The 27,766-nt window shown below is 36.7% G+C and overlaps 1 long non-coding RNA gene across 1 annotated transcript in view; it reads right to left on the reverse strand.

The window, feature by feature from the left end:
* Positions 1-764: 764 nt before the first annotated feature.
* LOC145676044 (uncharacterized) overlaps positions 765-27,766 on the reverse strand; it is a 60,058-nt gene continuing 33,056 nt past the window's right edge. The window contains exon 4 of the long non-coding RNA XR_014129270.1: positions 765-1,270. This is a non-coding gene — a long non-coding RNA (uncharacterized LOC145676044). The remainder of the gene's footprint in view (positions 1,271-27,766) is intronic.

Below are 27,766 nucleotides of genomic sequence, written 5' to 3' on the forward strand. Positions count from 1 at the left end.
TGCAAAAGTCAATAGCATACACACTAATGTTAAAAAGATCAGAAACTGACGCAAGACATTCTCATTTTGCTCTTTTATCCCAGTTTGAGTCAATAACCTTATTACGTCTGTAAAGCTTTCTCTGATATCTATGTATCTAGAGGTTTGTTTCATTGGATTCACAATTCTCAGAGCATGCGATAAAATAGTAAGAAAGAACATTGAAAATACCACTGTCGCCAAGATACAATACCAAATTACGAGATCAAAAGGAAGTATTAAAGCATAAGCTTTGGAAATTTCTTTAGGTCGAGGAGTTATTAAAGTGAGACACAATTTCATGTAAGAAATGGATGTACTCGAATGTGCTGGATATTTTCCTTCGTATTCCAACCAACAGTCTCCAATACCCATATCTGCATTACGATAAACAATATCTGCTACCATTCCAGTGGCTGTTCCGTTGTCTTCGTACTCTCCCCATTTGTCTTCTGGTAACTTAAAGGAAAAGCTGAAATTCCGAATGTGAGACAGCTCATTCAAGAGATTGCCTTCGACGCCAGATACATTCAAGGACTTCTGAAGACCTGGGATCGGCTCTTTTAACATTTCTATATTATTGCTTTCAGATGGTTTATAAAAGACGATATATGGAGGAAAAGGTGTACTTGTAACAATAAACTCCTTTCCTCCTAGATTTCGTAGTTTGTTAGGAAAGAGTGTATGGTTTGAAATAAACCTTTCTCCATTCCACTCATCAAGTTTTGTAATTGTAATATTCTGAGAGTATTTGTGAGTAAAGATAGAACAATGTACGTTGCTAGTGTTACAGTTTATAACTATTACGTTGGGAAAGTATTGCAAAATTTTATCTCTAAATATAACTTCCAATTTAGTAGATTTATAACAAGGTACAACCACGAAGTATGACAATGTAGATGTAAGAAGATTACTAAACACTTGCAGGATATTATCAGCAGTTCCGCTCGTAACAATAATTATATATCTTGAGATTTTTATAATAGATTTTGAACTTGATATTATAACAGGAACATATTTGAATGATTTTAAAACGAAATGTGAGATTCTGTCCTTCAGTTGACATTGTTCACCTATGATTGAAATACAACGCACATCTTCATGAAGAAACGAAGCCATAATTTTATTGATCATAAATAGCACAGTTTTATTTTCAAGATAGTTGTGTTCTTCATGAAAAATTTTGGAAGTAGCAGCAGCATACATGACAAACGAAGTTACTGAAATGAATAACTTCAATCTCATTTTATGTCTGGAAAAAGATAAATAAATAAAATTTAACATTTTTGAAACAGAACATACAGTATAATGTTATATATTACTTTCGATAATCATATAAAATGTATTTCTTCTTATTTTTAATACCTGTTTTCACTACTGAGCTGATATGAAACGTCTATCCATAATTCAAAATGTGATATGTTACTAGTCAAGGGAGAGATATGAAAATAAATTTGGTTTTAATAACATATTTATCTACTGGATAATTCTAATATCAGAACAATCAATTGCAGTGTGTATTATGGCCCGGTACACGTGGTCTAATTTTCGATTCCTACTGGGAGAACATGAATATTTTATTTCACATCTTTCATTAACCATCCTCTTCTTTAGACTAAAGGTCATAACAGTAGGACGTTAAACTAAAATATAAAAAAAAATCATTTGACTTTTTAAAATTGTAATAAATTAATATATTTATCAATAAATATTGACATATTATTACTTTTTGTATGTTTATAATACTTCAAAGTGCTTTCAACTTTTTGATCTTTTTTCTTACTTATATACAAGTGTATATATATAAATGTAGATATAGATAGATTTATGCAGATATGGATATATGAGTGTGTGTCTCTGTGTGAATCTCGTTATTTTATTCATTACTATGTAACGAAATATTGAAAATGTTAATACGATGTACTTAACATATACTGTAAAATGCAAGACTATAAAACTTATCTTTGTCTAGTACCATAGGAACAAGTGAGTTGTGTCTTTACTAAAACTTATTTCAAACATAAATGATACAGGTTATTTTAGAATTTACAAAAAATTCTCTATTTCATTAAATCTTGAGATTTTTATAAGTTAATAGGTATTATGTCTATCTGTCTATCTATATCCGTATGTGTGTGTTTCTTTCCAATTGTCTGAAAACCTTTTAAAGTAAACAAAAAGTATTTCTAATGCTCCTCCCAATTCTAATCTCGAAGATTTGTCTTCAACTTTATTGTATGTTGAACCATAAATCTAGTGGATATTGCAGAGTTTCTACATATGGATTTGATATGGAAACGCACCTTTATTTTAGCAATTAATCAGATGTGAGAAAGCATGTTCCTTACGAAATAGATGAATCAATTGTTGTCTAAAAAGTGTTGAAAATTTGGAGGTCAAAACTGAGAACACATTTATTGGGATTTGAAAACAACTCGTGGAAGAGGTGTACATGATGTGTTTAGCCTACAGGTGTGGTTGTGGTCACGTGCATCTGTTACTGTGGAGTAGTTGTTATGTTGGACACTATCGGGTGGCGAACGCCGGCATTAAAATCTCGCTCCCAGGTTCTCTCATTTTTGATGGGTCATTAAAGATGTATGCAGTCTTGCGTTGGACTGTGGTATCCTTTTTAACACGGTAACACTCATGGCTTCGTTCAGAACACTGTTTTTCTTTCTTCTTGTACATGCCAAAAATAACCTATAACAAACCAAAACAACTGCAAATCGTTGAACGAAACTTACAAAATCACTGCATCTTGTTTCGAAGCACAAACGTAATAGGGGTCACTTCAACATCGATTTTAATCAACCCGTACAATTGTGCTTCCCCATCTTGAAAGGGATAAGAGACACTCTTTCTGTTGACCAGATGCGACTGTTTCTTTAGAATTAGCAAGTACATTTACTTTAATTGTCGACAGCAGAATTTACAAGTCCGAGTCTATCATTCTTGCTTGCACAACAGCTCGTAATTTATGCTGCCCTTCCAACGCCCAACACATACAGCTAAACTTTCCTAAGCGTCAATATGGGCTTTGCAACTGACTGTAGAGCATATCGTTGCTTTGATTTCATTTGCACATTGTTGTCAAAGGTTATCCACTTTTTGTCACTCGTGATGACCGCTTCAGAAATGGCTCGAGTTTCTTACGTTTCAGTAGGAATTCGCAGATAGAAACACGATGGATTAAATATTTTTGAGTCAGATCATGTTGTACCGAGATCTGAAGTTTCTTTTCATAGCCAGCGTTCTCGAAATGTTTTAACGCTGTTTGGAAATTGATATTTAGGTGATTAGTGTGTTGTCACTGTTTACATGCTGGTCTTTCTGGACTTTTGCTAAAATATCATGCAACATGTATGTGATCGGTCGCCCACCGGGAGGAGGATCTTGGACATTCGAAACTTTCAATGATCTCACTGAATCATCTTCCAAATCTTGTTTTTGATATATTGGACATAAACAAAACAAATTTCTTCAAGAATCAGCACGGCATTTGTTCCTTTATCGAAACAAAATTATAAAAATATAGCGCAGTTTTCCCCAAAGTTCATGCATTTCCACGGCGGAACAGTTTAGATTTGATTTTAAGAATTCGAAAAGGTAATCTTTCAAATGATGTTACACTTGACCCATTGCATCTCATGTACCGTGCAATTTGGAATACTTACATTATCTCTTGAACAAAAGGACACAGTGGATCAGTGGTAGAGATTTCACTTCTGGTGCATGGGATCCTTGCTTCGAAGGATTCTCAGAAGGATCAATTCTCATGTGCATTTTTGAGAAAATCGAGAAAAAATAATTTTTATCCCGCTAAGAAAAGTATATAATTCGTTGCAGTAGTAGTCCCCCCCGTTGGCGCGAATGACTCATCCTCACTCTCTTTTATGACCGGGGTGAAAGGTCAATGACCTGGCCCGGGGTCAATGACCTAGGGGTACCTAGGACCACCCCCTCTAAATTTTGGCAGGGGTACCTTGGCCCACCCCCTAAATTTTGGCAGGGGTACATAGGACCACCCCCCTTAAATTTTGGAAATTGCCAAATCTAAAAATTTGGTATGGTAGCCTAGGACCATAGTATGTACCTCTATCAGTATTGGGTGTCTATGTCGTTCCCTTTTATGGGTAAAAAATTGCCAAAAATTCAAATTTCGGAGGTTTTTGACCTAATTTATCCCCTTGGATGAGGTGTTATTACCCTATATGGTTATATGGGCGTATACAGGGGTTCATTACCTATCATAAGACATGGGTATATTAATGCACCCCTTGAAATTTTTGGGAGGGGTACCTTGGCCCACCCCTTAAATTTTGGAAATTGACCAATTTCAACATTGGGTATTATAGTACAGGACCCTAATATGTATTATAATAAATTTGGGTGGTCCACCTCGTTCCCTTCTAGGGGTACAAAATTGCCAAAATATAAACGTAAGCAATACGTAGTACCACGTGTTTGGTTTTTGGTCGATTTTATTCCCTTTGATGAGGTGTTATTACCCTATACGGTTATATTGGCGTATACAGGGGTTCATTACCTTTCATAACATATGGGTATATTAATGCACCCCTTGAAAAATTTGGGAGGGGTACTTTGGCCCACCCCTTAAATTTTGGAAATTGATCATTTTATATATTTGGTATTATAGTACTGGACTCTAACATGTATTATGATAAATTTGGATGGTCCACCTCGTTCCCTTCTAGGGGTACAAAATTGCCAAAATATAAACGTAAGCAATACGTAGTACCACGTGTTTGGTTTTTGGTCGATTTTATCCCCTTTGATGAGGTGTTATTATCCTATATAGTTATATGGTCATGTATAGGGGTCCAGTACCTTTCATAAGATATGGGTATATTTGTGCACTCCTTTAAAAATTTGGGAGGGGTACTTTGGCCCACCCCTTAAATTTTGGAAATTGCCCAATTTAAACATTTGGTATTATAGTACCGGACCCTAACATGTATTATGATAAATTTGGGTGGTCCACCTCGTTTCCTTTTAGGGGTACAAAATTGTCAAAATATAAACGTAAGCAATACGTTGTACCACGTGTTTGGTCTTTTGGCCCAATTTATCATCTTGGATGAGGTTCTATTACCTTATATGGTTATGTATAGGGGTCTATTCCATATCATAAGATATAGGTACATTTGTGCACCCCGGGAGGGGTACTTTGGCCCACCCCTTAAATTTTAGAAATTGCTCATTTTATATATTTGGTATTATAGTACTGGACCCTAACATGTATTATGATAAATTTGGGTGGTCCACCTCGTTCCCTTTTAGGGGTACAAATTGTCAAAATATAAACGTAAGCAATACGTTGTACCACGTGTTTGGTTTTGACCTAAGTTATCCCCTTGGATGAGGTTCTATTACCTTATATGGTTATATGGTTATGTATAGGGGTCTATTCCCTATCATAAGACATAGGTACATTTGTGCACTCCTTTAAAAATTTGGGAGGGGTACTTTGGCCCACCCCTTTAATTTTGGAAATTGCCCCTTTTACATGTTTGGTATTATAGTATAGAACCCTAATATATATTACTATAAATTTGGGTGGTTCACCACGTTTCCTTTGATGGGTACGAAATTGCCAAATTTTAGTACAACCACGTGTTTGGTTTTGGCTCAATTTATCCCCTTGGATGAGGTCCTATTACCTTATATGGTTATATGATCATGTATAGGGTCCATTCCATATCCCCTTAAATTTTGGAAATTTTCCAATTTAAGCATTCGGTATCATAGTACATGACCTCAACATGTATCATGATAAATTTGGGTGGTCCATCTTGTTCCCTTTCATGGGTAAAAATTACTAAAATATAAACATAAGCAATATGTTGTACCATGCGTTTGGTTTTTGGCCCAATTTCTTCCCTTTGATGGGGTTCTATTACCTTATATGGTTATATGGTCATGTATATGGGTTCATTTCCTATCATAAGACATGGGTACATTGACGCACCCCTTGAAAAATTTGGGAGGGGTATTTTGGCTCATCCACTCGGTTTTAGAAATTGTTTTAATATAAGCATACAGGACTTCAATATGTACCACTATAAATTTGGATGGTCCACATCGTTCCCTTTCATGGGTAAAGAACTACCAAAAATCGAATTTCGGAGGTTATTGACACCTATTTAGCACGTTATATGGTTTATTAGCTTTATATGTTTATGTTCCCTTTTAAATTTGGGAATTATCAAATAACAAAATTCGGTAAACGTTTTCTAGGACCCATTGGTGTTCCTCTTATGGCCAAATATTCAAAATTTAAATGTTATTGACCGGCTTTATTATTGAATAAGTACAGGATTTATTACTTTTTTTCATAAGACACAGGTGTATTTGTGTACCAATCTTAAATTTTGGGAGGGGGTACATTTCTTATTGTCGTATCAATAATTGGTAATTGGATAGTATATCATTCATTGGGTAAATCATTGTCAAATATGAGTATGATCACGTGATCAGTTATTAACCTATGATGGGATTAGGAGTCCAGGACATTGGTACATTAAAACTTTGTAGTATAATTTGAGAATGCGTCATTGGTTTTGATTATTCACGCCAAATATAAACGTAAGCAAGACGTTGTACCACGTGATTGTCCTTGATGAGGTAGTGTACAGGGATTCATTTCCTTTGTTGTGGTACTTCTTAAGTTTGAGTACACACACTTCTAGAAAACAGTTGGTTCTACTCAGGTAAACAATTGACGGACTTTATTGACCTTATTGAACATATAATAATATGATTAACTCTAAGACTTAGGTATATCAGGAGAAGTATTCTTTAAATTTGGGAATGGTGATAAACAGAATTTTAACATAACGTGCGAAATTAGAAACAATACATTGAACTTTTTAGTCACAGCTCATAGTCTAAGATCATTGGTGGTGATTGATTTTGAAATCTGATAGCTATCCTTATTGAATCTTATGACTCATAGACGAAAGCCAATACATGCTACAACACTGGCAAAGTTATTGTTAATGCAATTTGATTGGTTGATCACTATCTTTCCTGCAATCTGATTGGTTGATCACTATCTTTCGTGCAATCTGATTGGCTGATGATTTTCAAATCTTTGCTGTATTCAGTTTTAAGTTTTGTTTAACATTTAAAAATCTTGGTTTCGTTCAACATTTTGCACTCACTGATAAATATGATCAAAACCGTTTATTTGTTAATCGAATAGTTAAAAACCGGATAAAGTTTGACGGTTAACCGTGAAACGTAAAATTTTTTAGTTTTAAAATTTTTTGTTTGAAAGTTTTTGTTTGAAAACTCTTGTTTCAAATTTGTGTTTGAATTTTTTTGTTTCAGAATTTTGTTTGAAAAATTTGTTTCAAAATTTTTTGAAAATATTTTTGTTTGAAATTTTTTTGTTGCAAAATTTTGTTTGAAAATTTTTTGTTTAAAATTTTTTGTTCGAAATTTTTGTTTTGAAATTTTTCGTTTCCAAATTTTTTTTGTTTAATTTTTTTTTCAACATTTTGTTTGAATTTTTTTTGTTTCAAAATTTTGTTTCCAAATTTTTTCGTTTCAATCAGTTTTGCATCATCGTTCGCGTTAGTATTCATGATAACATCATCATGGCTACTTGTCTGCAGTTTCTAAACACACGTGATGTGATGAAATCATTTACCAAGATTACTGATTTACAACAGAATGTACCTTATAGAATCTTAGCTAGCCAAATGATCCCTACAGAGTTTGGATTTAGAATCGTAGTGAAGCTTGAAAATGATAAGAATATAATTTTACCAGCAAGATATTTACCCATGGAACCATCAAAACAAGAAGAACTGCTGCGTTTCTTAAATACTGGATCTGTATCTTTATGTTACAAAGGATTCTTGGGTCGAAGTCATCAACTTGAATTTAGTACACAGCCATTGTGATGAAATCATGAATCAGCACATTTCTTTCCAATGACGTCAGCCGTAGTTGTATGAATTTGGTTGGTCAGCATGACGTCAGCAACTGTGATGAAATCATGAATTCAAATGTCAGCACATTCCTTTCCAATGACGTCAGCCGTAGTTCTATAAATCAACCAATACACTGTCATCCCACGAAATCATTTGAGCAAGTGCTTTTCAGGAGGAAAGATGTGTACTTCTAACGATAAAGAGTTCATCTTCGCAAGCTATTATCCAATAAATATATTTCAAACAAAACATGTGATGATTGGTATCAGTGCTAGAACATTTGAACCTGTGATTCGATTGGGCAAAGCAGAACAATTTGGTGTACAACTGACCTGTGAAGAATGGCAAATATTATGTTCACGATTCGACCAAATGAACGATTATTTTCATGATGAGCTAAATGTGACCATAGTCAAATCATTAGGCTCAAATCATGAAGTGGTGATGCGTACAGTCCTCGAAGAGAAAATGGTGCTGTTACGTAAAAAGAGTACATTTCATGTCCCTCGCAACATGGTGTATCTAACGGAAACAGAATGGAACAAATTCATCAACGTATTTCAATGTGTGAAACATGCAGTGGAAGTGTGCAACAAAACTAGTATATTCCTGAAAAAGTACTATTTTGAAAAATGTGTTATGCATATTGTACAACATGTATCTAGATATTGTGATGGTTGTCAACATCGTTCTTGGGTGCATACCTGTATTGATAAACAGTTTATTTGTGATCAAATGGACATTGAGTTTCCACCAATTGATATTGCATTAGACCTTAAAAGACTTCAATTGGAATTATAATTATATGCTAAAGACAAACTAGTGCAAGAAGTTCAAAATACATTGTATCGACAATATCCAGAACCACAATCTGGTATGGATGTATGTGGAGTGTAATAAAATGATCCATTTCAATGAATTGTGTTTTTACATTTCAAGTACAACCCCATGTTCTGACGTGTACTATTGCACCACAATGTTGTCAAAGGTTTTTGTTCTAAACAGTTCTGGTTCTTTACTAATAGGTGCACAAACTTTTAAAAATGTCAACTCAAACTTTGAAACAGAAATTTCAAACAAAAATCTTTGAAACAAAATTTTGAAACGAAAAAAAAATTCAAACAAAAAATTTCAAACCAAAAAAAAATTCAAACAAAATTTTGAAGCGAAAAAAATTTCAAACAAAATTTTGAAACAAAAAATTTCAAACAAAAAATTTGGAAACGAAAAATTTTAAACAAAATTTTAAACAAAATTTTCGAACAAAAAAATTTTCAAACAAAAAATTTCAAAGGAAAAAATTTTCAAAAAAAATTTCAAACGAAAAAATCTCAAACAAAATTTGGAAAAAAAAATTTGGAAACGAAAAAATTTTCAAACAAAAAAATTTCAAGCAAAAAATTTCAAACTAAAAAAATTTACGTTTCACGGTTAACCGTCAAACTTTATCCGGTTTTTAACTATTCGATTAACAAATAAACGGTTTTGATCATATTTATCAGTGAGTGCAAAATGTTGAACGAAACCAAGATTTTTAAATGTTAAACAAAACTTAAAACTGAATACAGCAAAGATTTGAAAATCATCAGCCAATCAGATTGCACGAAAGATAGTGATCAACCAATCAGATTGCAGGAAAGATAGCGATCAACCAATCAAATTGCATTAACAATAACTTTGCCAGTGTTGTAGCATGTATTGGCTTTCGTCTATGAGTCATAAGATTCAATAAGGATAGCTATCAGATTTCAAAATCAATCACCACCAATGATCTTAGACTATGAGCTGTGACTAAAAAGTTCAATGTATTGTTTCTAATTTCGCACCTTATGTTAAAATTCTGTTTATCACCATTCCCAAATTTAAAGAATACTTCTCCTGATATACCTAAGTCTTAGAGTTAATCATATTATTATATGTTCAATAAGGTCAATAATGTCCGTCAATTGTTTACCTGAGTAGAACCAACTGTTTTCTAGAAGTGTGTGTACTCAAACTTAAGAAGTACCACAACAAAGGAAATGAATCCCTGTACACTACCTCATCAAGGACAATCACGTGGTACAACGTCTTGCTTACGTTTATATTTGGCGTGAATAATCAAAACCAATGACGCATTCTCAAATTATACTACAAAGTTTTAATGTACCAATGTCCTGGACTCCTAATCCCATCATAGGTTAATAACTGATCACGTGATCATACTCATATTTGACAATGATTTACCCAATGAATGATATACTATCCAATTACCAATTATTGATACGACAATAAGAAATGTACCCCCTCCCAAAATTTAAGATTGGTACACAAATACACCTGTGTCTTATGAAAAAAAGTAATAAATCCTGTACTTATTCAATAATAAAGCCGGTCAATAACATTTAAATTTTGAATATTTGGCCATAAGAGGAACACCAATGGGTCCTAGAAAACGTTTACCGAATTTTGTTATTTGATAATTCCCAAATTTAAAAGGGAACATAAACATATAAAGCTAATAAACCATATAACGTGCTAAATAGGTGTCAATAACCTCCGAAATTCGATTTTTGGTAGTTCTTTACCCATGAAAGGGAACGATGTGGACCATCCAAATTTATAGTGGTACATATTGAAGTCCTGTATGCTTATATTAAAACAATTTCTAAAACCGAGTGGATGAGCCAAAATACCCCTCCCAAATTTTTCAAGGGGTGCGTCAATGTACCCATGTCTTATGATAGGAAATGAACCCATATACATGACCATATAACCATATAAGGTAATAGAACCCCATCAAAGGGAAGAAATTGGGCCAAAAACCAAACGCATGGTACAACATATTGCTTATGTTTATATTTTAGTAATTTTTACCCATGAAAGGGAACAAGATGGACCACCCAAATTTATCATGATACATGTTGAGGTCATGTACTATGATACCGAATGCTTAAATTGGAAAATTTCCAAAATTTAAGGGGATATGGAATGGACCCTATACATGATCATATAACCATATAAGGTAATAGGACCTCATCCAAGGGGATAAATTGAGCCAAAACCAAACACGTGGTTGTACTAAAATTTGGCAATTTCGTACCCATCAAAGGAAACGTGGTGAACCACCCAAATTTATAGTAATATATATTAGGGTTCTATACTATAATACCAAACATGTAAAAGGGGCAATTTCCAAAATTAAAGGGGTGGGCCAAAGTACCCCTCCCAAATTTTTAAAGGAGTGCACAAATGTACCTATGTCTTATGATAGGGAATAGACCCCTATACATAACCATATAACCATATAAGGTAATAGAACCTCATCCAAGGGGATAACTTAGGTCAAAACCAAACACGTGGTACAACGTATTGCTTACGTTTATATTTTGACAATTTGTACCCCTAAAAGGGAACGAGGTGGACCACCCAAATTTATCATAATACATGTTAGGGTCCAGTACTATAATACCAAATATATAAAATGAGCAATTTCTAAAATTTAAGGGGTGGGCCAAAGTACCCCTCCCGGGGTGCACAAATGTACCTATATCTTATGATATGGAATAGACCCCTATACATAACCATATAAGGTAATAGAACCTCATCCAAGATGATAAATTGGGCCAAAAGACCAAACACGTGGTACAACGTATTGCTTACGTTTATATTTTGACAATTTTGTACCCCTAAAAGGAAACGAGGTGGACCACCCAAATTTATCATAATACATGTTAGGGTCCGGTACTATAATACCAAATGTTTAAATTGGGCAATTTCCAAAATTTAAGGGGTGGGCCAAAGTACCCCTCCCAAATTTTTAAAGGAGTGCACAAATATACCCATATCTTATGAAAGGTACTGGACCCCTATACATGACCATATAACTATATAGGATAATAACACCTCATCAAAGGGGATAAAATCGACCAAAAACCAAACACGTGGTACTACGTATTGCTTACGTTTATATTTTGGCAATTTTGTACCCCTAGAAGGGAACGAGGTGGACCATCCAAATTTATCATAACACATGTTAGAGTCCAGTACTATAATACCAAATATATAAAATGATCAATTTCCAAAATTTAAGGGGTGGGCCAAAGTACCCCTCCCAAATTTTTCAAGGGGTGCATTAATATACCCATATGTTATGAAAGGTAATGAACCCCTGTATACGCCAATATAACCGTATAGGGTAATAACACCTCATCAAAGGGAATAAAATCGACCAAAAACCAAACACGTGGTACTACGTATTGCTTACGTTTATATTTTTGGCAATTTTGTACCCCTAGAAGGGAACGAGGTGGACCACCCAAATTTATTATAATACATATTAGGGTCCTGTACTATAATACCCAATGTTGAAATTGGTCAATTTCCAAAATTTAAGGGGTGGGCCAAGGTACCCCTCCCAAAAATTTCAAGGGGTGCATTAATATACCCATGTCTTATGATAGGTAATGAACCCCTGTATACGCCCATATAACCATATAGGGTAATAACACCTCATCCAAGGGGATAAATTAGGTCAAAAACCTCCGAAATTTGAATTTTTGGCAATTTTTTACCCATGAAAGGGAACGACATAGACACCCAATACTGATAGAGGTACATACTATGGTCCTAGGCTACCATACCAAATTTTTAGATTTGGCAATTTCCGAAATTTAAGGGGGGTGGTCCTATGTACCCCTGCCAAAATTTAGGGGGTGGGCCATGGTACCCCTGCCAAAATTTAAAGGGGGTGGTCCTAGGTACCCCTAGGTCATTGACCCCTCAGATTGCAGGAAAGATAGTGATCAACCAATCAAATTGCATTAACAATAACTTTGCCAGTGTTGTAGCATGTATTGGCTTTCGTCTATGAGTCATAAGATTCAATAAGGATAGCTATCAGATTTCAAAATCAATCACCACCAATGATCTTAGACTATGAGCTGTGACTAAAAAGTTCAATGTATTGTTTCTAATTTCGCACCTTATGTTAAAATTCTGTTTATCACCATTCCCAAATTTAAAGAATACTTCTCCTGATATACCTAAGTCTTAGAGTTAATCATATTATTATATGTTCAATAAGGTCAATAATGTCCGTCAATTGTTTACCTGAGTAGAACCAACTGTTTTCTAGAAGTGTGTGTACTCAAACTTAAGAAGTACCACAACAAAGGAAATGAATCCCTGTACACTACCTCATCAAGGACAATCACGTGGTACAACGTCTTGCTTACGTTTATATTTGGCGTGAATAATCAAAACCAATGACGCATTCTCAAATTATACTACAAAGTTTTAATGTACCAATGTCCTGGACTCCTAATCCCATCATAGGTTAATAACTGATCACGTGATCATACTCATATTTGACAATGATTTACCCAATGAATGATATACTATCCAATTACCAATTATTGATACGACAATAAGAAATGTACCCCCTCCCAAAATTTAAGATTGGTACACAAATACACCTGTGTCTTATGAAAAAAAGTAATAAATCCTGTACTTATTCAATAATAAAGCCGGTCAATAACATTTAAATTTTGAATATTTGGCCATAAGAGGAACACCAATGGGTCCTAGAAAACGTTTACCGAATTTTGTTATTTGATAATTCCCAAATTTAAAAGGGAACATAAACATATAAAGCTAATAAACCATATAACGTGCTAAATAGGTGTCAATAACCTCCGAAATTCGATTTTTGGTAGTTCTTTACCCATGAAAGGGAACGATGTGGACCATCCAAATTTATAGTGGTACATATTGAAGTCCTGTATGCTTATATTAAAACAATTTCTAAAACCGAGTGGATGAGCCAAAATACCCCTCCCAAATTTTTCAAGGGGTGCGTCAATGTACCCATGTCTTATGATAGGAAATGAACCCATATACATGACCATATAACCATATAAGGTAATAGAACCCCATCAAAGGGAAGAAATTGGGCCAAAAACCAAACGCATGGTACAACATATTGCTTATGTTTATATTTTAGTAATTTTTACCCATGAAAGGGAACAAGATGGACCACCCAAATTTATCATGATACATGTTGAGGTCATGTACTATGATACCGAATGCTTAAATTGGAAAATTTCCAAAATTTAAGGGGATATGGAATGGACCCTATACATGATCATATAACCATATAAGGTAATAGGACCTCATCCAAGGGGATAAATTGAGCCAAAACCAAACACGTGGTTGTACTAAAATTTGGCAATTTCGTACCCATCAAAGGAAACGTGGTGAACCACCCAAATTTATAGTAATATATATTAGGGTTCTATACTATAATACCAAACATGTAAAAGGGGCAATTTCCAAAATTAAAGGGGTGGGCCAAAGTACCCCTCCCAAATTTTTAAAGGAGTGCACAAATGTACCTATGTCTTATGATAGGGAATAGACCCCTATACATAACCATATAACCATATAAGGTAATAGAACCTCATCCAAGGGGATAACTTAGGTCAAAACCAAACACGTGGTACAACGTATTGCTTACGTTTATATTTTGACAATTTGTACCCCTAAAAGGGAACGAGGTGGACCACCCAAATTTATCATAATACATGTTAGGGTCCAGTACTATAATACCAAATATATAAAATGAGCAATTTCTAAAATTTAAGGGGTGGGCCAAAGTACCCCTCCCGGGGTGCACAAATGTACCTATATCTTATGATATGGAATAGACCCCTATACATAACCATATAAGGTAATAGAACCTCATCCAAGATGATAAATTGGGCCAAAAGACCAAACACGTGGTACAACGTATTGCTTACGTTTATATTTTGACAATTTTGTACCCCTAAAAGGAAACGAGGTGGACCACCCAAATTTATCATAATACATGTTAGGGTCCGGTACTATAATACCAAATGTTTAAATTGGGCAATTTCCAAAATTTAAGGGGTGGGCCAAAGTACCCCTCCCAAATTTTTAAAGGAGTGCACAAATATACCCATATCTTATGAAAGGTACTGGACCCCTATACATGACCATATAACTATATAGGATAATAACACCTCATCAAAGGGGATAAAATCGACCAAAAACCAAACACGTGGTACTACGTATTGCTTACGTTTATATTTTGGCAATTTTGTACCCCTAGGAGGGAACGAGGTGGACCACCCAAATTTATCATAATACATGTTAGGGTCCGGTACTATAATACCAAATGTTTAAATTGGGCAATTTTTAAAATTTAAGGGTGGGCCAAGGTACCCCTCCCAAATTTTTAAAGGAGTGCACAAATATATCCATATCTTGTGAAAGGTAATGAACCCCTATACATGACCATATAACTATATAGGATAATAACACGTCATCAAAGGGGATAAAATCGACCAAAAAACCAAGCACGTGGTACTACGTATTGGTTACGTTTATATTTTTGGCAATTTTGTACCCCTAGAAGGGAATGAGGTGGACCACCCAAATTTATCATGATACATATTAGGGTCCTGTACTATAATACCAAATGTTTAAATTGGTCAATTTCCAAAATTTAAGGGGTGGGCCATGGTACCCCTCCCAAATTTCTCAATGGGTGCATTAATATACCCATATGTTATGAAAGGTAATGGACCCCTGTATACGCCCATATAACTATATAGGGTAATAATACCTCATCAAAGGGGATAAATTAGGTCAAAAAACCCCGAAATTTGAATTTTTGGCAATTTTTTACCCATGAAAGGGAACGACATAGACACCCAATACTGATAGAGGTACATACTATGGTCCTAGGCTACCACACCCAATTTTTAGATTTGGCAATTTCCAAAATTTAAGGGGGGTGGTCCTATGTACCCCTGCCAAAATTTAGGGGGTGGTCCTATGTACCCCTGCCAAAATTTAGGGGGTGGACCAAGGTACCCCTGCCAAAATTTAGAGGGGGTGGTCCTAGGTACCCCTAGGTCATTGACCCAGGGCCAAGGTCATTGACCTTTGACCTATGACGTCACAAAAATTTTTGCTGACTCAGCGAGCCATACGTCGGGGACTACTACTGTTGCCAATAATAATTGATAATTTTTATTCTACTGGTTCACATTGTTTATTTATTTGCTGTTTACTTATGAGTTTTACCAGCGCCGTAACTTAGATTTTTTTCTGGGGGGAGGGCAAACATTAATACGCGTATTTGGATCCCCTAGAAAAAGTTGTTTTTCTAATTCTTGGGCTCCTCTTTCCATCTTTCTCTTACTCTTTATGGGCACCCCGGAGCCTGTGGGCCCTCCCGCATCGCAGGGTCTGCGGCAGTGTGGTAATTAAAGGGGGAAAGGGAGAAATTCTCAGCCATCTCTGAACACTTTCCTGGAACCTCGTTCCTTTTGTACTTTTTAAGGGGGGGACTTCATAATAACATGAAACCTTCATGTGTAGTTACAAAAATTAAACGTATAAACAAATAACAAATAATCAATTTTTCAACTTATTGAGAAATCTGTATCAAAATGGAATATACTCCGAGAAGACAGAGTACAAAATTACAATTACAACTACACAATTAGAATTGAGGGGTTTGATGCAATAAAGTCATAAGTCTGAAACATGCAGTTGTAGGAAAACGATGTTGAAAATTTAAGTAGTGTTTTTTTTTTTTTTTTTTTTTTTACATAAAACAATGTAATATACAGAATTTTATTCCGATATTGAATTGAAATGTTACAACTTAAATGTGTTTGACGATTACATCCAACTCCTCAATTATGAGCATACTTCACGGAAACGCTCTCACAGAGGGTTCCCAAGCAACTTTATACGCTATGTACACTCATGTCCAAAATTATTGTCGCATGTCTATAAATATGTTGTTGTAGGAATATAATTTGATAACGAATTCACCCGGTATTTCTTATAATGTTAGTATGTGTATAATTTGCAAAGACATGTATGTGGCAAATTTCTTGTCAAAAGACCAGTAAATAAGAACAATAGAACGAAAATAAAACTTTCTTATCCATTTAGCAACATTTTGTTTTACTCATTCTAATTTTCGTATTTGTAATTCTTTTCCTATGAAATTTACCACAAATATACATTTCCCAATTATACACATAGTACCAGTATTAAAAGTACCCTGCAAAGTCTTTATCAAATTATATTCTTAAAAGAAGACAGTTATAGTTATGCGACAATCATTTTGGACATGAGTGTACATTAGGAAAAACCGATTTTCAAGTATTTTGTGAGAAAAATACTGTGAACTGAAAAATCATAACCTTTTCCATTTTGTTCAGGGTAGTGGCGTGGGCTATTTAGGATTTTGTTTCAGACGGGGGGTCAATTGTCCACCTGAATTTGAGAATTAAATAAGAATTATATTTTAAGCCTTTAATTGGCAAGCATTTCCATTAAAATATTTAGTTTGCTTTTATGGTTATACCATGTCTTCCTGATCATAATTTCGTATTTTTAAAAGTATTTTTGTACTTTGGCTACAAAATACACAATGTTTATATCAAAGCAACATTGCCATAAAATAGGTCTTATGTGCACCTATTGACCAGCATTGCCCTATTATGGTAAAATATCATAAGAATACTCTCAATAATTAGCAGCAGTTTCCTTGAAATATTTTCCTTCAGAGCAAGAAACCTCAAATAAAGAAAAAAATAAAGAACTTTCGCGGAACGTAGGAGATAAAGCTTCTACAATACTAAATTTGACTCCTTGTTGACGAAGATTAGAATTATCTAAAAGTGCGACCCATGAATCATATACATGCATATTGTATGAAAGCAATAATGCCAATTAAATGATCACTGAGTGGCCTCGCGCAGTGTAGTCGCTAACGCTCTAGTGGTCCCGGGTTCGATTCCCGGTGGGGCCACTCGGTCGGAAAAGTGTCCAACGCTTTTTCAGGCCAGCCACCCTGAATGAGGTTTTATTGGGTTTTCCTCATTAACACAAGGCAAATGCCGGGGTGGTACCTAACTTATAGGTCTCAGGCCGCTTCCTTCCTTCCCCCATCCTTTCTTCCTTCCCGGATTGTGTGCTCGCTGAGGGACGTCATCCCTCAAATCGTAACGGGCTAGATGGCCTTAGATGCCGAAAGTTCAGAAATCTAAAATCCTAAATTCTAAATGATCACTAAAGTTATAATTCGTGCGGATAACGCAATACAATGCGATGTTGCATGACAGCAACATTGCCAAATAAAGTGTTGATCGACTTTCTACTAATATATGTACTAACAAGGCAGGGTACCTCGGTGTAACACGCCGATTTTGATAAGATTGCACAGACATACAGATCATCAAAAAAGAAGCGACACGTATTTTTTTATATCGGCCAACAAGCGTATTGAAAGGGTCAAATAGGGACATAAAAATGGGGTCAAAATGAGATTTTATGCAATATAGCGAGAACGAGAAGAGATATCGGAAAAGGTTAAATGTACGAAATACTACCCATAGTTGACGCAAGCCATTGAGGTAGAACTTACCCGTGTGAAGAAAGCAGAACATCCGGAAATGGACCAATCACGTTTACAACATTGTCATAATGTGCTACAGAAATGAGTGAAGAGGGTGGCAAGGAGCAGGAAGAAAGAAAACACGAAAATGGAAAATACGTGTTTTTGATTTGAGTTCATACGTCACCCGTTTGCGAAAGGGACGCAGATTCATCTCAGTGCACGAAGATTCATCTCTACACGCAAGAAGGATGCAAACGCCGTTCGTATAGGCAGCCAGCAAGACAGTACTGTACAGCGGGTTGCATATAAGATCAAAACCTTAAGTTGAGTGGTAGAAACGACTAATAGATGAAGGAATACGAGGTCAGATGACGTAGCACATTATGACAGGTGCAGGTACTGTAAGGAAAGAAAGAGCAAGTTGACGTTGTACACAAAATCAGTTTTAACAATGAGAGTATTGGACGCGGCGTATGCAATACGAGCTGGTTTGAGTATACAAAGTTGCCAAACGCGAGGTGTAGAGCCAGCAAAGTGTATGTGCATTTGTGTCTTTCACAGGTACTATTCTCAACAAGACAAGCAAGGCGACGTTTAACTGCTTGTGAGACCTAGTGGTGAACATTGGACAGTGTGGTAGCTGGAGTGGTATTTGATTGTTGTGTAACTGGTGGTGTGTGCTTGTGCGTATTTGTGCGTGTGTAACAAAATTCAGGTGAGGTGTAAGTGGGCTTGTGACGTTTGTGGTCGCAAGATGGTCTATGTGAATCCCCTGAATGTGGTGGATATGCTAGTGGAGGCATATCAGGCAACACAATATGTCCGGACACCACGAACGGTAACGGAAGTGGAGCTCAAGGACTATATTTTTAACATCCTAGAAAGTTTCAAGACGAATGGGCACATGTATGTTGAGATTGAAGAAGACCTATTATGCAGCAATAGATCAGACATCCCAAGTATGGCAAGTGAAGATGAGATGGATGAGTGGGATGGCCCAACGACCTCCAACGTACATACAAGTGGAGTCAAGAGCAGAGATATTGTGGACATGGGATACAAGCGGAAGGCAGTATCGTTTTGGAAACGAGGGAAGAAGAGAAAGATGTCCTGGAAATCTGTACAGAAACACTTCAAGCGTGTCAAATGCAGAACAGATCTATATAGATGGGAGAAACAGATCACAGAAGGTGGAACCAAACGTGAAAAGCTAAACGTGATAGACCGAACTGTGTATGAAAAATTTGCGACAGCAAAACAGCGGCATTTAATTGTCCATGACACAGACTTGCAACGTTGGGCGTTAGAAGCAAACCAAACAACAGCCGTTGCTAATTTAAAAGCTTCGAAGAAATGGTTGTGGCGCTTTAAAACACGTCACGGTATCGTCTCACGCAAAGTTACAAAATTTGTAACACATAGCATTACAGCGAAGGCCACACAAGTGCACGAAAGTGCTAAAACCTTCGTCCAAAATGTACAATCACTCATTACTGCTCATGGCGAGGATAACGTATATAACACAGATCAGAGTGGCTTTGCTTTAGAATTTCACTCTGGACGCTCTCTGGCTTTGCGAGGCGAGAAGCATATTACAGCAACAATGCAATCTCTACCTGCCATCACACATAGCTACACAATACAGCCTGTTATATCTGCCAGTGGAAGATTGCTGTCGCCCATGCTCATAGTCTTGAAAGAACTTCATGGTACGTTTGGGCCACGGATTCAGCAAACAATGTTCCGCCCACAAAACATATATATTTGTGCATCATCATCTGGGAAAGTGACAAAACAGATCGTTAAGACGTGGTTCCAATCAGTGTTCCTTCCACAAGTCAATGAGCAAACGGTACTGTTAGTCGACTCGTGGACGGGTTATGATCGATCCGACTTGGCAACAATAATGCCACAGGACAAGCAGTGCAACATTATGACGATACCTACACACACAACTGGGTTAATACAACCTCTGGATGTGTATGGTTTCAGAATTTGGAAGAACTTCGTACGCAAAGTATCTGATGCGGTACGCCTTCAGCAACTCAACATCAATCTATACAGCAGAGACAATATACTGAAACTTCAATCCCTTGTGCATAATCAACTTTCATCTCCACGGTACATACATCTATTCCAATACGCATGGTTTTGCTCTGGATATCTTTCATCACGACCAGATTATTTTCCAAATCCAGTGGAGTTTTGTTTTCATCAGTTGACGTCATTGGTCTGCGAAGAAGCAGAGTGCCAGAACCCATCCATCATCAAGTGTTCGTGGTGCAAATACTGTTTTTGTTTGGACGATTTCTTCCTGAAATATCATTTTTGTGCTACTTATCAGGAGTGAGCGTCTTGTTTTCAGCATACACCTCTGCTGACTTTTATGTTGTACGTACATATGTACGCATATTTTCATGATATAATGTAGATACTCATGCGTAGAACTGATATTGCTGTTGCTCTTTATCTTACATGTGGACCACCTGCTATTACATTCTACTGTGCAATGCATTTTGTGTGTGTGTGTGTGTGTGTGTGTTACTAGCTACAAACATTCCCGTTTCCAATATGTATCTCACCGTTGCTCCCATTGCACAATATATGCAACCCACTGTGCAGTATTGTCTCACTAGCTGCCTATACGAACGGCGTTTGCATCCTTCATGCTTGTAGAGATGAATCTTCGTGCAGTGAGATAAATTTGCGTCTCTTTCGCATATGGATAACGTATGCACCCAAAGCAAAACCACGTATTTTACATTTTCGTGTTTTCTTTCTTCCTTCTCCTTGCCACCCTCTTCACTCATTTCTGTAGCACATTATGAATATGTTGTACATGTTATTGGTCCATTTCCGGATGTTCTGCTTTCTTCACATGGGTAAGTTCTACCTCAATGGCTTGCGTCAACTATGGGTAGTATTTCGTACATTTAACCTTTCCCGATATCTCTTCTCGTTCTCGCTATATTGCATAAAATCTCATTTTGACCCCATTTTTATGTCCCTATTTGACCCTTTCAATACGCTTGTTGGCCGATATAAAAAAATACGTGTCGCTTCTTTTTTGATGATCTGTATGTCTGTGCAATCTTATCAAAATCGGCGTGTTACACCGAGGTACCCTGCCTTGTAAGAAGAAACTTGAAAAACTCGTATGTCGGTGGAGGATCTCATCCCCCCCCCAGGAAAATCTGAAATTACGCTCCTGCAAACACATGTTGAATATTTGCAATCTCATTTCAACTTCATTTTTCTAAAAAGGGAAATGTTCGTTTTTATATGTACGTTTTTACCTGAAAGAAAATGTTGAGACAAGTTGAAACTGAAATATACTGATTGCAGTTTTAATAACAAGGATTGCAGACTGGTGAATCTTATGTGATGTGATAAAAAAAATTTAGCAGTGAATCCAACCTTTATTGTATTAATAGCAGAAAAAGGAAGCTTCTCTTGGCCTACCTAATTTCGTGAGCTACTTATTTCCCGCTCTTGATTTTCTTTACTTCAAACATTTACCTTTCTTCATAACTAAACGATGTAAATATTTCTTTGCTATACTCGGTTATACTAACTAAAGTCCCGTTGTGTTGATATTTGTGTAAGTTGTTGCGTTTAGTCGAAAAATAAAAATATATAAAATGTTTGTTAATAAAATCTCCGTTTTAAAATAGCAATAGGTTCGTGAGATACTTGTAACCGGTTGACCTTGACAGTACCTGTGGTGGAAGTGCGCGCGTTTCCGCTGTTTGTCGCTAGTTGTCGCTGTAGCCAGCTGCTTGCTGCTCAGCCAGCGGACGGGGTATTTTCACTTAGGTACTGAAGGAGTAGAGTTCGAAACATGATAATGGGAATTGTGAAATGGAGGTGGTGATATTTAATTTACGAAGACAGGAAACCTTTGGATTATGGCTGTAAGGAGACTGAAGCAGAATTCTAACCACTAAATTTCTCTGGAAGAAAAACAGGTTTGGAGACAAGAAAAAAAATAAGAAGGAAAAAAATGAATGAAATAGTTTCTGGTATGTATGGTTATTTGTTATATTAGAATTAGTAACTTCCATTTCACTTTCCTTATTGTCTCGTATGAGAAAAGAAAAGAAAAAAGGAAATAAAGGAAAGAAAATTTAAATTGGTCATCCTACGTAACCAGTAAATGCCTTGGTTGGACTATCTGCGTGAAACCTTTTGATGTTGTTTGCTTTTAACTATAAATTTAAATTACAGTAGCTAACCTTGGTTATTCATATTGGTAGAGAATTCCTATAATATTTAACGTTTCGATAAGAATACTTTATTGCGTTTAAAGTGGGGATTTTATATCTAAAGATTCGAGTGTTAAACAAATCCTTGAAAAAAGCAATGAGTGTTACTTTGCACATTGGTTGTTATATTTGAGAATTGATTTACTTCAAAGGAGGACTTTCGCTATTATATTTCGTACATGTTATATGTTACTGAATTACACAAAATAAAGTTTGTTAGTTGTTATTTGAAATTGGGATTTGCAGTGATTTGGAACAAATGCGAACCTATTCAATCCTTCTATGGTAATGTATCGTGCTCACTCGATGTGTGGACGTTAATTGTCAGTACTGGTTGTTTTGTTTTCGGAAATTATTTGGCAGTAAAGGACTTTAATGCTATTTACATTCCTAGTGGTTAAAACAGCTAGAACTGAGAATTGGCGGATACATTTAATTATATATGTGTATTTCTATACGCAACAAAGTTAATGTGGAACCCTAGTTTCGCTTATCAGCTCCTTTTAGTTTTGGTGTTATAATGATGCCGGCCGACTTGGATCACAACTAACAATGGTCGAATGTATGATAGGAGAAACGAAAGAAAGTAACAATTAAGAAAAAGAAATAGAAGAGTAAAATGGAGGAAAGAGAAAAAAAGAACGCAATTCTTACATGGAATGAAATTTGACAAATTCAGTATTATTTCTGAATAAAGAGCATAAGAATATGAAAAGTCAATGAAATTCTTTAAGAAGGATTATTGTTGTCGGTGAATGTGGAATGCGAAAACCGAACTAATTTATTTCGGGGAGCTTTGAGACCGATAGTCCCACTAAATTCGCTAGTGATACAGAGGTAGGGTTGCCATTCGTCCCGGAAAATCCGGGTCAGTCACGGAATCGAGGTCTGCGTCCCGAAAATATTTCTCGGGACGCTTCAATAACTCGGATTTCAGTGAAGAAGGAAGGAAAGGAATATTAGTTTTTTTTTACAAGATTATGTACTTGATTATTCTCTTCAATTTCTGAGTATGGCTATTCAAAAGTCGAAGAAACACTTGAATACGTAAAACATAAATTTAATTCACTATTGAACTACTTTGATATTGAATGAAACATTTCTATCTTGAATGAGCTAAAACAAATTTTGAAATCCACGAAACAGGTCCTAAGAAATTAAAAAAAAAGCTTACTAGGCGGAAGGTGGTAGATCATTTGTTCATATTTCCTCAACAAAGGAGGAGAATGTCTACCAAAATGACTAAAACTGTAATACTTGAACAACTCTATATAATGAAAGAAAGTAAATTAGTATTAGTAACACCTCTTTTCATTTTAAGCATTTCAAAGATTCTGGTAATTTAGTAGCGACCCGGATTTTCATTTTTGAAATATGGCAACCCTATACATTGGTAGTTTCCTGTTAGTAAACGTTTCTTTTGGAATGCGTTGAGATATTACTCAATAGTCTGCAAGAGTACTCCCCTATTGTTACATAAGGCGCGTAAGCCTGATGGCCGGCTTTCGACTCCTGGATTGTGAACTCCGCGCTGGGACGGAGGAGGTTCGGGATGGCTGTATCGGGGAACGCGTTATTTACTTCTGTTAACCTGGTTGCATAGGCCTCCAGCCGGCTGAAGCCGACAGAAGGGGCTTCAGGGCTGAGGAAATTGTGCATATATAATTAATATAAATTGTCCTGTATCTTGTGTAACAAAATAAAATAAAATAAAATAAATGTGTAATATCCAAACTATCCTTAGCGAAGCATTTCTGTAGCAAATACAGCCGGTTGGATTAGCCGTTTCTCCACCAGGTTGAAACATGGCGCTAGTGTAGCTCTCTCGAAGCATATCTTACCTCCCTCCTTCCCCTCTCTTTTCTAGCTCCCTACTCCGCCTGCTCACACCGCTTTCTGTTCAAGGTCGACCTTGAGGAGGTATTATATAAGGAGGCGAAAAGGGCCTTGATCATTTCCGGTCTTCATTTCTTTTTCAACTTTCAAGACGTTTTCTGGTGTAGTGATGAAAATGTGAAATCGGGATGCGAGTGTGAAGATATAATTCAGCTTTTGTCTCATGTACTTGCAAAACCCTAAACCTCCTTATGCTTTTGCTACCCTCGGAGGGATCACAGTCAGTTTATCTCTGGATAGCAAAACTGCCCGTTACAAGGGATGAAAGTTCGTCACGTTCTGTCCGGCGATAAGTGGCTAAAATCCCTACCGTTTACTTTTGGGAAGATCACAGGTAGGTTATCTCTGTACAACAGAACCGCCCGTTACAAGTGATGAAAGTTCGACACGTTTGTCCGGCGATAAGTTTTTAAAATCCTTTCCCATTCAAGCTTGGGAGTCACAGGTATATTATCCTCCTGGTTCAGCAGGGTCCTCCTTGTCTATACTAGGTGTGTACGTCTGTCGGTTGCCTGAGAATAATTGCCTAAAACTCCTAATTATGCTAATGCTATAAACCAAAAAAAAAGAGAACCAAAATGCAGGTACATGAACCAGTGGTTGGATTGTTTTCTAAGTTTCGTAAGTTAAGTGAGTAAGAAACGGTTTCTAGCACATGTCTTAGTTATGGTGGAGCCCCCAAGATGTTAATCTTTGGTCACCGGTTTCCAAGCGGCGGCCCGCACTAACCTCTAACAACAACTGCTCGTAACAGGTGGTAGAGTTTCGCTGGATATAAGCGTTGAGTTCAACCACTACACCCGCATACTCGTAACAGTTGGTGGAGACTCGCCGTGTGTGAACCGTGCATTCTGCCACTGAAACAGACATATATCGTAACAGTTGGTGGTAGGCGCCGTCGGGTATCATTTTTCTACTCTGACGCTCCTTCTGTCGCTTACCCAGGCTTGTGCATCGGTGTGGCCTCTGCAATTCTGACTCGGAACTACTGTATCATTTTTATTAAGTTTTCCCCCTGTTTTTGTGTTTAAGTGTAACTTTTGGTTGCCCCCATTGTGTTTTGTATTTTCACACCAAGTGAATCTGACAGCTAATAGTTTCTCTTAGTATCGGAGCAGGCATGCTATGTAGTATGTAGGTAGTGAACAGTGGCGTATAATAAGGAATAGTGCTCACCATATACAAATATTTATGAGATTAGGAGTATAATCTGTGAGGCTTTATCGGAACTCGATCTGAACCTGTGTTAGTCTTGTGTTGCGTCGAAATAAGATATCCTGTCTCTGTAGCGGAAGACACCAAGTAGTTACAATAGTAATCAGTCTTTTTTTGTGTTCTATCTTCCTGTATGCTCTTGTTCCCTAACCCTTACCTTTCCTTGAGAGGCGAACTATCCCAGTCGTGTAACAGCGATAAAGGGGACCTGCTCTGGTGCATGGCAATCTTACCAATACATACCTGCATTCCTACCAACCTAAAGAGCATAGAGCTAAGTAGGAGCACAAAAAGTTACTTTCCTTCGTTTCGGGCCTTATCTCTGTCCAAAGAAGCGAACTGCTGGAGCGAATTAATTGTCAGTGGTAATCAGTTTTTGTGTTAATCTTATTCTACATTCTTTATTCCCTTACCTTTACCTTTCCTTGAGCGGCGACCTATCCCAGTCATGTAAAAGCGATAAAGGGGACCAGCTCTGGTTCATGGTATTCTTTCCAATACATACCTATATTCCTACCAACCTAAAGAGCTTAGAACTAAGTACAACACAAAAACTACATTTCTTCGTCCAGTGCGGAAATCCTATTCAAGGAAGCAAACTGGTAACAAAACGTGTCACTTTTACACTTTTATTTTTCCTCTCTTAGATAGATAGGAATACGGCCATAAACTTCATACTAGTTTTATAAACGCATAGTTCACAGAGAGACAGGAAGAAGGAAATATAACTGTTTACTAAAACTAGGACAAGAATTTCATATATGCTTATTTAATCTGATTATACGTCAGTTCCAGCGGAAGCGACTCTTCGTGAAGTAAATTCTTGTAGCTGTCACTATGCACTTATCGCAGGAAGTAGGGTACATCATAGTGCTGTTATATTGAGAACATTTTACAGATAGCAAAGACGATCTAAAGCGAAATAGCCATGAGTTTTGCTGAGAAATTAAAGCAACGCTGGCGCGATCTAGGAAAATCGCATTGTCCCTGTTCCCCCTCCGGGAATGGGAAACATCACTATATGTAGAATAAATATGAGAATGTGTATTGCCTACTTTGTAACAAAGTTAAAGCAACAGGGTACGCTACTCCCGAATTCGGCCGTGGTTGCCTACTTGTGCTCCGAAATATTATGATACGTGGGATTGTACTTTGTACTTAGATCCTCCCACTCCCACTTCGGATGTGCAGGAACCGCCTGCAACTGGTTGTGAAACAACTCCGTTAGCGGCTTCTAGCTCCGCAGGACCTTCGCTTACTCCGGCTCAAACAACCGAAAAATCTGTTCCCTTGCCTAAAACATTAATGATCGATTCCGAAATAGACAAAACACTGCCTGGAATGAATGCTGGGGATTTAAAAAATGAAAGAAATTTACAAGAGGAATTGGAAGTAGCAGAGTTAATTGTAGCTGGTCAGGCTGACCCTAGGGCTACTGTTAGAATCGACACCAGGCGTTACCTCAAATATAGACTCGAACCTAGTTAATCTTAAAGAAACTGAAACTAAATCTCATAAAATCGAAGGTGGTAGTAGGAACGACAACTTACTCTCTTCGCACTCACCTATTAGTCCGGAAGCGATTTATTTTCCAGTGAAGTATGAACCATCTGAGATTCCATCTCAACCTGTGTCAGAACAGTTTGACTTGGAGCCTCCTGCAACTGTTATTAGGGATGTAGTTAAAGACTCGGGTGTAACTGTTCAGTCTCTCTTGGCTGAAACAGGTACCGAACTCAGAGCCTCTGATCAGGAAATACAGAACTCAAAGAAAATCCTCCGTACTGTTCGAATAAAAGTCAGGATGAAGAGATGATAGAACAACTCAGAACGTCCTTACAAGCTGATCTATCGCCAGCGATAGGAGCCATAATACAGCATCTGATTCAAGGAAAGAAAAATAAAAAGGTACAGACCACCGTGGTTCGTTGTTCGTACTCGGGTGTAGAAAGGATTGGATTGCTTTTTCAGACAGACCCGAT

Source organism: Thermobia domestica, chromosome 18 (genome assembly GCF_964235325.1).
Source record: "Thermobia domestica chromosome 18, izTheDome1.hap1.1, whole genome shotgun sequence".
Taxonomy (NCBI): domain Eukaryota; kingdom Metazoa; phylum Arthropoda; class Insecta; order Zygentoma; family Lepismatidae; genus Thermobia; species Thermobia domestica.